The 17,322-nt window shown below is 38.8% G+C and overlaps 1 protein-coding gene across 1 annotated transcript in view; it reads right to left on the bottom strand.

Annotated features, from left to right (window-relative positions):
* The window catches only part of Mdfic2 (MyoD family inhibitor domain containing 2), a 96,160-nt gene that overhangs the window by 77,477 nt on the left and 1,361 nt on the right, over nucleotides 1-17,322 (bottom strand). The window lies entirely within an intron of this gene.

Below are 17,322 nucleotides of genomic sequence, written 5' to 3' on the forward strand. Positions count from 1 at the left end.
CATTGTGGAGTGGGTCCAGCAATGGCGGCGGGAATGAAGATGAAACATGCAGGGAGAGCTACGGGGAGACCTTCCCAGAGGAAGGCTGACTTAAGTGGACAGGAGTTGGGGAAGCGGCCCAGGGAAGACAGACCCGAAATAGGGCGTGGGGACAGCTGGGAGGCCTGTGTGGTTCAGAGCGCCCTCCCCTGCAGAGCTCGCAGGCCAGAGTAGCAGGTGCGCAGGCGCAGGGTATCTCCTGCAGCTGCGAACAGACTCAAAGAGTGGGAATTCCGAGGAACTTACCCACAGCCTCGAACACGTTCCGGGGGCGCCTGAACCTCAGAGGCTGAAATGAGTGCAAAGAACAATGTACCTGCATTGCTCAGCCTCGGCTTCCAAGTGTGAAAACTGCGAAAGAGCTGGCACCCCATAAAAGCTATTGCCACACCAGCTGTGCAAGCACACCTGCACGCAGGGTAGACCTTGGGTAAGTCACATCTATAGCGGTGAGGGTGAAACCTCTGGAGGTTTGGGCTCTATCCTACTAAAGTGGATTTTCCCCCAAAGCCCCAGAGATCCAGAGCTGGGTACCAATAGGAGGAGTCGACCACACATCAAATACCTGCCAACAAAATCCCCAAACCCACATAAGTCCAAACCCCACCAGCTGGAAACTCTATAAAAACTCTGCATCACCCCCACTGCAGGATCACAGAATTCATCGCACCCCAGTCTGTCCCAACCAATACTGGGAGATTGGAAGCTGGCAGCAAGATGAGGAACACAAGGACACTGACTGTACCTACAGAACCAAATAAATACATAAATAAACTGAAAATCCAATCCTGCCAGCAGATTTGACCACCACAATAGATACAAGCCCTCTACAACCTATTAAGATTTTTTTCTTCCTTTTGCTTTTCTTCTTTTTTTTTCCTTCATATTCCCATATTTAACTTTTTAAAAATTTTAATGTCTTTTTTCAATTTTATTGTTTTATAATCTGTAGTGGTTTTTGATTTTAATGATTTAGTTTTTTCAGAATTTTTTAAGCATCATTTTATTGTATTATTCTCTTTTTTCCATTGTGGCATGATTTTGTGTGTGTGAGGGTGCATATGTGGTTGTGTATGCCTCTATTCATTATTTAGCCTAGATTACACTTAGGTGGAATGCAATTATATTTAAGTGATTTTGATCTTATATTTGCTGGTTCATTTTTACCTGGGTTCTGGGACCTCCTGTCTTTCCTTTGTCACTCTCTTCCCCCAGTAATAGCAACAATATCCTATTCCTTTCTCTTTTTTCTTTTTCACTATGTTCAGTTAACTTATTCCTTCTTCACTGCTAATACCTGCTGTCCCCTGCCTTTCCTCTGATCACTCTTTCAAACACTTCAAACTTTCTCTTATTTTCTTCCCTATTTTCTCTTAAGAAACTTGATCCCACTAAATAACAGAAATTTTATGGTTTATTTAATTCCTACCTCATTCTTGGTTTTGGAACTATTAATATAGTGGACAACATAGCGGAAACCTGCTGTTGAATGCTTGATCTAATTCATATTTTTTTGATGTTGGTACTCTTATCAAATGCTGAACCTCACCTATATATATAGCAGTTAGTTTTATAGTGTCAAAGAAGGCACCAGACATTTGTTTTAAGGCTTTACCTCTGTTGTTGACATTAGTGCCCTGTGACTCCAGTCTCCCTCAGTGAGGGGCTGCAAAGAGACTATCACATTTGAAGATCACAGGGTAGAAATCCTGATACTGAAAAATACATCTCAACCAAACTACAGTGAATCTTACTCCTTACACAATCTGCCTGAGCCCTGACATTTCTCCAACTCAAAGAATTGAGGAGACAAAAGCCGCAAACTAACAAAGACCCAAAAAGAAAGAGAGGGACTGCAGGTCCCATTCCTTAACATCTACTCATATAAAAAACAGAAGTCCCAGAACAGATCAGATAATTACACACAAAAGGACACATATAAAAAAGAGGAAAGGGAATCTACCTCAATTAATGTGCAAGTCCAAGACCTCTGAAGACATGAGGAAACAGGAAAATCGCCCACCAAAAAATTACCCAATGAAGGATCCACATTGGTATGGATGAAATCCCAGAGAAATATTATGAAAAACTGGACTATTACGAAATTCAGTGAACTAAAAGATGATCTTACTAATGAATTAAGAGGACAAATACAGGAGATGAAAGACCAATAAATAAATAGCAAAAAGAGACCAAGCAGAACTAGAAATGAAAGACAAAATTCATTCACTTTAAGGCATCACTAACATTAGGTAACATAAAAAGTGAAATTTTAGGTCTTAAAGACAGGGTATGTGAGTATGCAGAATATAACAAAGGGAAAAAAGTTAATACAACATGACCAAAATATACAAGACCTCTGGGACAACATTAAAAGACCATCCCTGAGAACCATAGGCACAGAAGAGAATATAGAGAGAGAAGATAAAGGTAGTAGGAACATTTTCAAACATTTTCCCATATCAGAACTGAGAGAAACATCCACATACAGAAAGTGTACAGGACCCCAAATAGACCTGATGAAATGAAAAGTTCTCCAAGACACATTATAACCAAAATGCTGAAAAAAGTTGCAAGAGAGAAACATCAGGTCATATTTAGAGGCAAATCATTAAGACTCATGTATGATTTTTCTATTCAGACCCTAAAATCAAGGAGGACCTGGAATGGGATATTTCAAGCTTTCAAAGAAAACAACTGCCAGGCAAAACTACTGGATGGTGCAAATCACACTTTCAAACTCAAGGGGAAAAAAACCTTTTAGTGACCAGAATAAACTGAAGAAATCTGTGACCACCAAGCCAGCAATATAAAGAATAGTCAAAACTGCATACTGAGGAAGAGGAATTCAAAAACCAACCCCCAACCTCCCAAATACAGAAAGATAAGTAGAATAATATTATAGTAAATAAGAATCAAGAAAGCATTGAATATAGCAAAAAATCAGAATGGCAAGAATCCACAAACATATTCATACTAACAATGTTAATAGTCTCAACTCCCCAATTAAAAGACTTAGATAAATAGATCAAAAAAAAAAAAAAAAAAAACCAAGATGCAACTATGTTATTTAGAACAGACTCCTCTTAAAGGAAAAGACATTTATAAGCTAAAGGTGAAAGGATGAAAAAAATATTCCATGCAAATGGACCCCAAATATAAGCAGGTGTAGCTATTCTCATATTAGAGAAAGTAGATTTAAAGCAAAAATTGATCAGGAGAGACAAGGAATGCCATTCCATCCTGGTAAAGGAACAATGCAATAAGAAAATAGAACAAAAGTAAATATTTATGCCTCAAATGACAGCAACTTAATTACATTAAAAAGTACTCCATGGCATTAAATCTCAGATAGGCCCAAACAAAATAATACTGTGTGATTTCAACACACCCTTATGACTAATAGATAGGTTGTCACAATATAAAATCAATAGAGATAATTATTATAATAATATTGCAAATCAAATTGACTCAGCAGACATCTACAGAATATTCCACCCCCAAACAGCTGAATTTACCTTCTCAGTAATTCATGGAACTGTTTTCACAATAGACCATATTCTACTTCACAAAGTAAGTCTAAGTAAATACAAAAAAGTTAATATAAATCTATACAACCCATCAGATCATAATGGAATGAAAATAGAAATCAACAGCAAGAAAAATAAGAGACCACAAAAACACGTGGAAATTGAACAATCTTGAAGAATGGATCAAAGAAATAATGGGAGTAGAAATCAAGAAATTTGTAGAAATGAGAGCAGATGCAACATCTCTGGGACAGTATGAAAGCAATTCTAAGAGGAAAATTTATAGCACTGAGTGCCTACATTAAAGAAAAAAAATAGATCCCAAATCATCATTTGTGCTCCACCTCAAAACCATGGAAAAAGAAGAAAAAACTAATACCAAAATTAGTAGAAGACAGGCAATAATTAAGAGGCAAGCCAAAATTAGTGAAATTGAGAATAAAAAGTACACAGGATCAAGGTAACAAAGAGTTGGTTCTTCAAAATGATAAGATTGATAAACTCTTAGTCAAAAGAAAGATAAGTCTCAAATAAATACAACCAGAGATGAAAAAAGGGAATATCACCACAAACTGTTCTGAAATTCAAAGCATCATTAGAAATTATTTTGAAATATACTCCAAAAAACTGAAAAATTTAGAAGACATTGGCCAATTCTAGATATACATGACTTCCTTAAATTGAATCAGGAAAATATAGAAAACCTAAAAAGACAAATATTCAGTAGTGAAATTGAAACAGTAATTAAAAGCTTTCCAAAAAAAAAAGAAAAAGAAAAGAAAAGCCCAGGATCAATGGATTTCAACTCAGTTGTACTGGATATTTAATGAAGAACTAATGTCAGTCTTTGTCAAATTATCCCATGAACTTGAAAGGGAAGGAACTCTCCCAAATACATGCTATGAAGCCAGCATAACCCTGATTCCAAAACAGACAAAAGACACATCAAAGAAAGAAAACTACAGATCAATATCCCTCCACGAACATAGATGCAAAGACCCTTAATAAAACATTAGGAAAAATGCTTTCAAAAATACATCAAGAAGATAATACATCATGATTAAGTGGGTTTCATTCCAGGGATGTAAATTTGTCTCAATATTCACAAATCAATAAACATAATTCATCACTTCAACAGAATTAAGAACAAGAAAATCACGTGATCATCTTAGAATATACAGAGAGATCTGTGATATAATCTAGCACTCATTCATGTAAAAGTACTGGAGAAGCTAGGGATGAAAGGAACTTATGTTAATATCATAAAGGCTATTTGTGACAAACCCAAGCCAGCATATGGAGAATGGAGAAAAACTAAAAGCATTTCCTCTAAAGTCATCTACAAGACAAGGCTATCCACTTTCACCAATCCTGTTGAATATAAACCTTGAAACATTAGCCAGAGTGATCAGGAAGAAAAGAAAATCAAAGGGATACAAACAGGAAAATAAGTCAAACTATCTTTGCCGATGAAATGCGCCTATGTCTACAAGATACCCCCCCCCAAAAAAAAAACCAAAATAAAAACCACCGGAAGATTTCTAGAGCTTATGAGTTCAGCAGAATAGCAGGATTCAAGATCAACACCCACAGATCAATATCTTCTCATATTCCAACAGTGATTCACTTAAAAAATCAGGATAACCATCCTGTTTATAATAATCTATAAAAGTGAATTAATCTAACCAAGGAGGTAAAAGTGCTCTACAATGAAAATTATAGAACACTGAATAAATAAGATGAAGAAAACCTTATAAGATGGAAAGATTACCCCTGTTCTTGAATAAGCAGAATTAATATTATTAAAATGGCAGTGCAGGAGGCATCAAAATACCTGATGTGAAATTATACTACAGAGCTACAGTAACAAAAAGAGCATTAAAATAGGCATTGAAGACCAATGGAACAGAATATTAAATACAGAGACAAACCCACATACTTATGTCTATGTGATACTTGACAATGGTACCAAAAATATATTTTGGTGAAAAGGGAGCCTTTTTAACAAATGGTGTTGAGAAAAATAAAATCATGTTGAGAAAAATGGTGTTGGATCGCTATATGTAGAAAAAAAATGAAACTAGATCCCTGTCTTTCACCCTGCACAATTCAAATTGAAATGAATCAAAGACTTAAAATTAGGCCAGAAACTTAAAACAGGGTCAACACTCCATCACAATGCTGCTAGCACTGTCTTCCTTAACAAGCCCTGCAAAGCACAAGAAATAAAACCAAGAATCAATAAGTGGGATGCTGTCAAACTGAAAATCTTCTGTACAGCAAACAAAATGATCAAGAGCATGAAGACACAGCCTACAGCATGGGAGAAAATCTTGGCCAGCTACTACTTTGATAGAGGATTAACATCCAGAAGTATATACAGAACTCAAAAAACTTAACACCCAGAAAAAAAAAAGAGCCCCAATCATCAAATAGGCAAAAGAACAAAACAGAAACTTTTTAAAAGATGAAATATAAATGACCAATAAATATATGAAAAAAAGTTGAACATCTCTAGCAACCAGAAAAACATGGTATTAAGTATAACGCATGCTAATATTAAGACTACAAATTCATGTCAGTGCAATGGATTGTAAACTGTCACTGGAAACATACACACAGACATATACAGACACAAATATAAACCACATAATATATACAGTGGCTACCTACGGGTGTTGGGATCTGGAATAATTTTTTGTCATTTTCATTTTCTAAAATAAGCATATAATTTACATGAAGTCATACAAACAGAGATATGTATTAGAAATTCCCGCTGAATAAGTTTTATGTAATCTCTCAACACTCTTTCCTCTCACCACTTCCAGTCCATAGCTGGGCCAGCACTCTTTTGGGGACAGCCCCTTTGATCTGTCACTTTGGAAATCAGCAACTGAGTTCAGAAGTCACCCCTTATAAGCTGTGGCTTTCACATTCTTTGTCCCCAGATTTTTCTTTTCCAGTCCATCTCCATGAAGCTCTTTCAATCACAGATCTCATCTGCAGTGCAGAACTGAGTCTTTTTTAGGTCTTCCCTGCCTTCCTGGCCCCAAGCCCAAGGTTCCTCCTGTGATATTCAGTTTACACTCACAGCCTGGGGGAAGTCCTTCATCAAACAGCCAAAATCTAGGTAGTCCTTTCCTATCCCCATACCCTTTGCCCAGTCAATTCTGTGTGCCATTGTCTGGACAGAACACACCTCAGATATGGCTGCTTTCATGCCTGAAGACTAAATCCATCAGTCTGCAGTGTTGCTGCCTATGGAATTGGCTATGTTATTCACAGAATTTCTCCTTTGGCTGAGTCTGTTGAGTTGTGGGAGACTGTGGAGTAGAGGTAGATAGGTAGGAAGGCAGGACCTTCCAGTTCCTGGTAATGTCCCATCTGTCTATAGGTGCCTGGATCCTTACTTGTGTTTGGTTCTCATATAGGAACCACCATATTTTCTTATATACAAAAGGTACCTGGTAGATGTGTTTTGGGAAGGCCAGAAAAAGGAAGGAATAAAATATTTTTTTCCCCAACAAAATATTAGTCTGTAACCCTGTGGCTTTTCCCTGTTGAATGTTTTTTGAAAATCAAATTTGATTCCTAAGTAGCTGTATTACTTGGTCTCATGATTATCACAAATTGTTAGACTTAGTTATTTCTCACTATATCTGTGTAAGTTGAATATGAGACTAATTCCTTAACCCATTTTGTACTGCTGCCAAATGTGGAACACCTGTGAAAGCTTAGATTGACCAATATAATAACCCACGGTCACTTCAAAATAATTACTATTTTCACAGAACTGAAAACTTGGGACTTAATGAGTTAAATATATCTGAGGTAAAACATATATCCTATCATATTAAGTTATGTAGAGATTCCTACTAGGTTGTTTCCTTGCCCAGAATTCAGAGGCAGAGCACAGTTATTTAATCTGCGAGTGTGGGCCTACAGAATTTGTACTTTTATAGTATCTCTATTGCTGTGTGTTGTGTTTTTTTCTTCATTTTAGAAAGAGGATATTCATTATTTTATTTTTTAAAGAGAAAAATAAAATAGGAGGGGTGATAAAAAAATATTGCATAGCAATTATCAAGAATACAAATAACATTAAATGTTGGTGAGGATGTGGGGAAAAAGATATATTCATACATTACTGGTGGGACTGCAAATTAGTGCAACCTCTTTGGAAATAAGTATAGAGATTCCTCATAGAAGTAGGAATGGGACCACCATATGACTCAGCTAGCCCACTCCTCTGTATTTATTCAAAAGAACTAAAATCAGCATACTACAGTGACACAGCTATATCAATGTTTATAGCAGCAAAATTTACAATAGCCAAGCTGTGGAACCAACATAGGTGCCCTCCAATAGATGAATGGATAAAGAAAATGAGGTATTTATACACAATGAAGTATTATTCAGCCATAAAGAAGAATGACATGGCTTTTGCTATTAAATGAATGGAACTGGAAATTATCATGCTAAGCAAAATAAGCCGGTCCCCCAAAATAAAATGTTGAATGTTTTCTCTGATATGCAAAAGTTAATCCAAAATGGGGAGAGGGGTAAAAAGTATAGAAGAAAGTTCAGTGGAATCAAAGTGGAATGAAGGGAAGGGAGGAGGGATAGGATAGGGAATAATAGTGAAATGAATTTGACCTAACTTTCCTGTGTACATATATGAATACATCACAGCGAATCTGACTATCATACACATCCACAAGGCACTAATTAAAAAAAAAACTATAAGTAAATTGCAGAAAGATTAGTAGAGTAGAGGGAAAAGAACAGGATGAGGGAGGAGTAGAGGTGAAGGGAAAGTCTGGGAATTAGAGCAAATTATATTCCATGCTTTTATAATTTTGTCAGAAATTATTAATGTTATGTATATAAAAAAACAATAAAACAAAATAAAAAGAATATTTACACAGAAGGTCTTTTAAAGAGAAATGTTAGAAATCTAATATTTTAAAATCAATACTGCTGTTTTGAAGTGACTCCTTTATGTAGTTGTTTTGGAACAAACCTGCTAAGTTCATCAAAAGCAAAACAAATACTTTCTCTTTTAATTGTAAGAGAAAGCTGCCTCTTAGGACTTGGGTTGTTCCTGTGGTTTGGTGTGTGTGAGAGTTAATACTAAAAACACGTGTCCATGCTGGTTTTGCACAACCTGCTGCATTTGAAGTCCCACCAGAGACCTCTGCTTGTCTACTTCCACAGCAGACAGGAGGTACTGTTGGTGTTTTGTTTCCTAAACTGAATTTTAAGTTTCTTGAGTGTGAGAATTACCGACTCTTCCATGTGTAAGTCTGTGTCTTGCAGGAAAGGAGAACATTTGTTGATCTAGTTTACTTAAGTTTATATTATTTTATAAAACAAATGCTGCTTGTATAGTGTGAAAAGTTCGTCTTGGCAATCTGGATTTGCACATGTTGGAGATTAGTTTTAAGATGCATGTAAAGAGCAGTGTTAATTTTTTAAATTAATTTGTGATCTAGATATAGAATTTGCTTTATTCTTCATTCTCCAGAAGAGTTTTTACTGTTATAGGTTTTTTTATATTTTCATGAAATTTATAATTAAGAAGTTTTATTTTGATCTTTTGTGTCTCTAGAAGAGCTTTTCTTTCCTATCTATAATGCTGAATTTTCTAAATATAAGAAGGAAAAATTTCCACAGTGAAAGAGGGGTGCAAATGTAGGCTTTCTTCTCCAGTCCCCTCCCTCCTTCCCTTCCTTTTTTTTTCCCTTAAGCTGGGGACAGTGGTGCACACCTATAATCCCAGTGACTCAGGAGACTGAGGCAGGAGAATCACAAGGAAGATCCTGTCTCAGAATTTAAAACAATAAAATAAAAAGGGCTGGGATGTGTTTCAGTGATAGAGCACCCCTGGTTTTAGTCCCTAGAACCACGAAAAAAATAAAAACAGGAAGTCATGAAGTCTTCTCTTACATTCTGCAATATAACTGCTTTGTTTCAGAGCCCTATTCATATGTGCTATGGTTTGGATATGAGGTTGTCCCCCCAAAACCCCAATGTTAATGGAGGAGGTGAAATGGTTAGATTATGATAACCAGGGGATTAATCCAGGGGTTAACGGTTTGAATGCATTATGGGTGTTGACAGGCAGATGGGCTGTGACTTGAGGAGGTAGGTCACTGGGGTGTGCCTTGGGGATTGCGTATTTTGTCCTTGGCTCCTTTGACCCTCTCTCTGCTTCCTGGATGTCATGCCCTTCCTCCATGACATTCTGCCTTATCTGGGCCCCAAACAGTGTAGTCCATGGTCTGAACCTCTGAAACCACAAGCCCCAAATAAGCCTTCCCTCCCCTAGGTTGCTTAGGTCTTGCTTTGGTCACAGTGACATGGAGCTGGCCAACACTTTTCAGGAGGAAGAGCTGCCATGTCTTTTTTAACCCTGGCCTCTACACATTGTCCTTGCTGCTGCTGCTTCAAGGCACACATGGGCAGAACTCCTGTGCTTGCCCTTGCTTTTGTCTTTGCATTCACTTCTCCACAGACTTAAATAATAGTTGAAATGCTTGAAATGATTTATGCATGTGGAGTGATGTCTCCATTCTCTCTGTTCACGTTCCTTTTCTTTACTAATGGTCTGGTGAGCACCTTGTATAGGTGCCTTTTATTGGAGACTATATTCCCTCTAAATGCATCTCCTAAGCTGAAAGAAATGGGCCATAATCATATAAACGCAAAGTATCTCCTTGTGAAATTTACAAAAAAGGCAATGTCCTTATCCCTGAGGCGTGGAACCTAAGAGTCTTTTCCCTCTCGCCATGAGATTGCTCTTTCTGCTAATGTTGATTAAGTGTATCACATCAATGGCTGTTGTGACACAGGCAAAAATGAATGATTCGGCTGGAAATCTCTGTTGAAAGGTGTAAATCTCTCAAAGTTTTTAGTTATCTACATTTTTCTCTTCTTGTTGAGATAGGAGAGATTGGCTCCCAGTCTCTATGGATTGTTTCACTCCTAGTTCATAAAATCGCAATTAATAATGGTGAGCTAAGATCATTCTGGATTTGATGTACTACCCTATCATCATTGGAAGAGAGTCTTTAAATCTGCTGTTTAATAACTGATAGGGACTTTGTACTGATTAATTCATCGGGTCGTCATCTCAGGCTGACATAGCAACTTCTAGGCCTCCGCTCCATTGGGATCAGAGCATCATTTCATACGAAATGGACTGACTACTTTATAGGCTGAGTTGGGAGGAAATTTCAACCGCCAACTGTAGGATGTGCCACTGGAATTTAATTTGTTGACCTATGAGAACACGGAAGATCTCATCTTTCCCTGAACTTTCTAAACATAAAATAAGGTTATCAGAGAATCAAAATGATTCTGGCATTAGACCTTTAGTCGAAGCCAAGACATTTAAGTGCTGCTCCTTCCTGAAATGTGCAGTGCTTCATCAGCAGCATGTCGGGTACTTAGAAAATATTGCCCCTCGTGGAGCAAAGCTCTAGAAGGGATCACTGCTTCCTGGCTCTTGGAGTAGACTGGGGCAGTGCAGCAGGTGATCACCTTTGTGCTGATGTGGGACTGTGTGCTTCTGAAGAAACACGGCCTCTCCTCCGTGTAGCCTTGCAGTGCTGTTGCCCAGGGTCCCCTGCTGCCTGGCCTGGAGGTGGACTCATGGTTGAAGTTGCTGACTTCTCTCACAGTCCAGAGGAGGGCTGAGGACAGAAGCATTCTGTGGAGCTCCTTTATTCCAGGAGGGCTGACCTGAACATATCGTCTTCCTCTCACACTCACAGGAGCTGGATTGGTCCCTGCCTCACATGCTTCAGCTTGCCTACCGTCCTGTGAGCTGCTCTCCTACCCTCCCATAAACCCCTTCTAACTTATCCAGACTCAGTGTCCATAATTTTCCTCTTAAGAGCTGATAAAGTTATCTTTCAGTTTTGCTAAATTTTGGAAGTAGCACGCCTAGTTCTTTAGGGATAATTACTACAATGCGAGCTGTGTCTTTGGTAGGCATTCCCAGGGGAAAGAGGTTAGTGGAATTCAAATTGCCCATCTGGGTGGAGGAAAGGCTCCAGAACTCCTTCCTGGCTGAAGTCCCTGTCTGTGCTCATGTGGTGCCAATCTTCTTTTGGGCCAAAATGTTCCAGTAACTCTTGCTTTCTGTCCCCTTTTGAGCATGACACTTTTTTTTTTTCTAGCACCTTTGAACTTGCCATTCCTTCAACCAGAAATTTTATTTCATTTTTATTCCTTCAGGGTCTAAGCAAAATCTCAAGGAGAATGTCCTTGTCTGTGTTACTCCACATAGATCAACTGATGCTACATATTCTGCACATACTGTTGGCCCAGTGGCAATGCTCACAGAGATGTTCCTGGTTCCTTCCATACGTGACCTGTCCTGATCCCCCCTTGGCTGGTCAGCCTCTTGTTCTTCTCCACTCAGCATTGCCATCATGCAGCGTCTCAAGCCAGGAGTCACCTTGGCTTCCTTTCTTTCCGTCACCCCACACCAAAGCAACAGCCAGTTCTTTAGGCTCCAATTCCAAATAGATTCCTCATCCACTTCTTCCACCTTCCCAGGGACATCCTATCCCTGTCATCATCTTTGGCTTGACCAGTCACAATCTTCTGCGCTTTCTTTCTGTTGATGTCTTCATCTCATGCAATATACATGATGGCTCACATCCCCCAGCTTAGAATCTCCAGTGTCTGCTCATTCCCAGTAGGAAAACCTATCCAATGCCCCACCTGGCCAGCAAGCTCCCACCTTCCAACACAAGCACCTCCCTTCCCTTCCTCCCTCCCTCCCTCCTTTGTCTTTTTGTTTTCATCCTTCCTGTCCAGTCTCTGAACACAGCCTCTGCTCCCTGTTGGGTTGCTCCTTAGAAGTTTTACAGAGCTGAGCTGGCTCCTTTTTATCATTGAATTCTCAGCTAGGTGCCCCTCCCCAGGGCTGACACCCACGCAACTGATTCCATACCAGTCTCTAGCATGACCCTGGTCTCAAGCAGTGACCCTGGTCAGATTTACCTGGAATGTCTGCTGAGGGTTGAACATGTCCCCTGGAAGGCATGTGTGAGAATGGGTGACCTAGTCAGAGGCATCACCATGTGAGGGCCCTTGACCTTGGACCTCTTTGCCCCCAAACTGCAAAAATTCATTTTTCCCAAATCACCCAGTCTGTGGTGTTCTGTTGGTATCTGTGGGATTCAACAGAGACTGAGGCAAAGTCCTTGTTTTACTCAGTGATGTGACTCCCTAGGGCACATCTTCATATCTGATTTCCATGCATAAAACAAAACAACATTCTATTTCTCTGTTGCCTTCTCCTCTACCCTCCTTTGGCTGCTATGTAACACATTTTCACAAATTAATGGAAAGTACAGAAGTAAGAGCTAATAATTCCATTTCCTGTGTTTACATAGTAAAGAGATGTCCAGATAGGCTACTTGTGAATTAACAATTTAAAATAGGCATTACCAGGGCTGCATTTTTAAGCCACACACACACACACACACACACACACACACACACACACACACACCTTTTAGAAGGAAGAATTATCTGAGTGACAGAATTAGCATGGGTTAATATTTAGGCATTATAGCAGAACTCTTAGTTCCTTAAGCACTGGAATCATTGACATTTTCATCTTTTGGAATCTGTGTCTTTAGTTGTCTGTAGGTTCAAGTAGAGCCACATCAGATGGTTCCTAAATTGAATAAAATGAAAGTTTTGGAATCATTTTAATGTTCATGACCTCAAATTAATATTTGAGCAAGTGAATAAATCACCTTCACTTGGAATTAAAGAGAAGTCCATGGTTTTATGAATGCCAATAAATGTAAGATGCTCACTTTCTCCATCTCATTTGCAAACAAGCATGAGGTCAGGAACAAGGCGGAATTTCAGGCTTTGCCTTACATTCAGTAGGGAACTTGGGGAACATGGATTTTTGGACCTCTAGGTTATTTTCCAGTATTTTGGATTGTTAGTTTCTAATGTTTATTAATTCTGATTAAATGATAACCAGTGTATTCAAGATGCCAGGTCATTATTTGGGTGCATTGAGTGTACATTTGCACCTTGGCATGATTTTGTTCTTTCCCAATCATGACTATGAAGAGAAAAATCCTCTAAAACAATCACAGGTAGCTAGTCTTTGGAAGAAGAGTTTTTTTATTTCAATATTCTCAATTTCACATTATCTAGGTTAAATGATTATTATCTTAACTTTGCTTATATGTATATGTAAATACATACTATATATATGTAAGTATGAGTATAGAGACAAGTAGGTAGGGAGATGATTGATTGGTAGATATCTGTGCTGTTATAGCCATGTTTATGGAAAACCAGTTTCAGGAAATTGTATTAGATTTTGTCTAGATGCAAACTCCTATGGCAGCAGTTACCAACTGACAACTGTGGACTGACAGATACCCACAGAACCTGGCTTCACTTGTTCTGTCTGATATCTTATTGTTGTCTTTGTAATCATTTTATTACTTAATCTTTAGCAGTGAAGAGATTTCACATAGAAACCCAGACTTCCAGTTTCTATTGAAAACTCAGGAGACACTAAAGAATTGCCACAAACACTGGTGATGCTGTCATTTTAAACTGCAAATGGCAACAATTTAAGGGCCTCCAACCCCTCATGCAATTTTTCTCTTCCATGTCAAATGGTGTGAGCTGCAAGCTGAAATGCTCACTGAAATGCTTACCCAGAAGGCTCCCTGACTTAATGGGGGTATTGCACCATCTTGTTCCACCTGTAATTCCCCCTCCCCAATTTCTATGTTACATTAATTTTTTCTTCATATAGTTTTTCACTCAGGACCTATATTCCTGTCTTAGCCACCATTCTCTTCCTTTTCGTCCTTTCCTCTGCCTGCCCTACACCACTCTGCACACCCGTTAGATTTACAGACTGATATGAACATTAGTCCCTGCTCTCAGATCCGCAGTAACAACATGGAACCAATGTCCAACCACTTGACGTGAAGTTGGAATTGAGTTGTTTTCCCTTTTTCTAATGTGTTAATGCACACAAAGACAGCTAGCCAACACACCCACTTCCCTCACTCCAACACAGCCTCTCCAGCCTCCCTGGTGGCTTTGCCCCTAGCTTTAACTCCTCTTCACCAGTGCAGAGAGATGGTGAGTGGCCTTCAGATCACTTGGGTCCAATTACATGATATGGTTCCCTTTCTTGGTGTTTATTTCAAGATCAAATCTTGTTTCTCTGATTATCTTAAAGCAAGTTTTCTCCAAAAATGTCCCTGAACATCGTATTTCAGAATCAGTTGTCTTGCTCTTTAGCATTATTTTCTAATTCCTTCAGTTAGATCCCAAGAATCAGACACATGTGCAATTTTAGAAATTAGAAGTTCGGGGTAACACAAGCGGTATTGGTAGGTGACTGGATGGCTTGAGAGAGGGTGAAATAGGATTCAGTTCAGTTCTGCCTGTGGTGTTTCTCAAACAGTTTCACCTGAGTTATTGAGATAGCCTTGGGTGTGGCTTTCCTCAGCTCTTTGATACCACCCCTGAGCTCTCAAGCCCTTGATCCATGTGAGGGCAGATAAGAGCCTTTCTTCTTTCCCACAAAAGCAAAAGAATTAAACAATAAGATCCTGAACACATGCGCTCTAAGACTTTGTCTATATATTGCCACAGTTAATAAACCCTGGATTGCATTTGAAAGATGTTTGGAGGTGAGGAGTTAGAAAACTAGCTGCCCTCAGGATGAGGAAAAGGGCGCTGACTCTCTGGCACCCTGCCATGCTTGCAGAAGGTCCTGTGCTGTGCTGGGTGTCCTGAGCACACCGCCCAGCAGGTGGCGCTTCAACCTGAACTCAGCAAGGAAAGGGTTCCTCTGGAGGCAACAGAGGCTCTGCCCTGCGAGATGTAGAGATGTCACCACTTTTGTCATCTGAGAAGAAAACTGTTTTGAAAACCTTAAAGCATGTATTTCACTTTTATAAAGTGGGGTGGTGGGAAGAAGGTTGTTGAATTTAAAACTTTTATTGATTGCTGTTGGGGAAGTCCCTTGAGCAAGTGGTTTAATTAAAAGAATAGAAGTTGGAACCTGGGGGTCTGGGTTTGAGATTCAGTCGGCCACTTACCTGTTCTGCAAGTTTGAGCAAGATGCAAAGTTTCTCCTAACTGCAAACCCGTAATCAGTAAAACAGAGACAATTCTACTGCACACCAGATTGTAGGCATCAAAGGGATGTACACAGAACACTGAAATACATAGTGCTGTTTCCAGTACAAGTGTTTATGATGTGAGCCACGCTTTCAAAAAACAAAACTGTACTATTTTGAGTCATGTTTTAAAAAGGGAAAGAAACAGAAATAATGGAATCTCATTCCCATAATCTCACAAAGCAGGTAGTCTAATCTCCAGGCAATTAAACTGAGGCCCAGAAAGGTGAGGTACCACATCGCAGTCACATAGCCAGTGAGCAGCGAAGTGCAGATCTAATGCCAGGTCTGCCTGACTTCAGATGTGCTCTTTCCACTGCATGGTTTGTCTTTTATTTTATTTTATTTTGTTTTTAATATAAGCCAATTCATATACTTTTTCTTAATCGCAAAAGAGAAAGACAGTTATGTTTGAAAACTAACCCATCCTGATAATTCCTAATTAAGATGTTGTCATGTCGAATCTGGCTCAATTTCCTTTTATGAAATATTGTAAACATAATTTGAGTGTAGCTTAAATGAAGTGTCCAAATGGGATAATACAGGTCAGCTGGGAAATTAGACTTTATAGATTACAAGAATTCAATGCCTATGTTGTACTTAATGGACATAATATTTTTAAAGAAAATTCTTCAGGAAACAATTGATTGGTCTATCAATTTCATTACTATATCTCTATGAGACACCCACAGCTTAGAGCAATTAAAGTAAAAATAAGTAATATGAGCTTCACTGTGTGTAGCAGGGAGGAACAGCTCTATCTCCATGGATTTGGGGTTCACGAGAGAAGCAAGGGGTGTTTTGAGCCAAGTTATTTTTTCCTTCCCTGTTGTTTTTAAAGCAGTCTATTTAACAGATCTTTTGATAAAAAGAAGTTAGAGAATTTTCTAGCCCTGTGGCTTTTGAAGAGACTAATTATGAGAGAACTTTATATTTGTGTCTACTATTTTATTAGAAATAAATTCCCTTAAAGAAACAAGTTCTTATTATTAAATTTAGTTGCAGGCATTTGGATAAAAGAAAGGATATTTTTTTAAAGGGAATATTTTTAGTATAAGGGTAGAGGCAGGATGGGAGTGCAGTGAGATCTGGTGAAGCTGTTGGAGGTGTTGAACACTGTAGAAAAGGCCTTGTGATCCGGGATCCCATCCTGACAGCTGACTCAGCCATCTTTCCTGGTGATCATGCTGGTGGTGGTTAGAATCATGGCCCAGGTTCGCACCACTTGGGATTTGTAACCTTGTAATTTTGGGCAAGTCCCTGTAGCTCTGTCAGGCTCTGTGGTCTCACTGGTAGATGAGGGGTGTGCAGCAAGGGGTTGTCCTGTTCAGCAGTCGCCACGACACACTGCAAGTGTGCTGTTTGGGTTTACATAAATTTCTTGATATTTTTATCAGTTGCCTTCTACCTCATAAGACAAGTATTAAGAATTTTAACTACTTAAGAGCTGTTTTCTTGCAATTTAGTAGACTAATTAAAAGGTGAACAAGATGGAGCATCCCTTTAGATGCAGTACCAAATCAGCTTTCTTTAAGAGATGTTAAAGACATTTA

Source organism: Marmota marmota, unplaced genomic scaffold (assembly GCF_001458135.2).
Source record: "Marmota marmota marmota unplaced genomic scaffold, marMar, whole genome shotgun sequence".
NCBI lineage: Eukaryota > Metazoa > Chordata > Mammalia > Rodentia > Sciuridae > Marmota > Marmota marmota.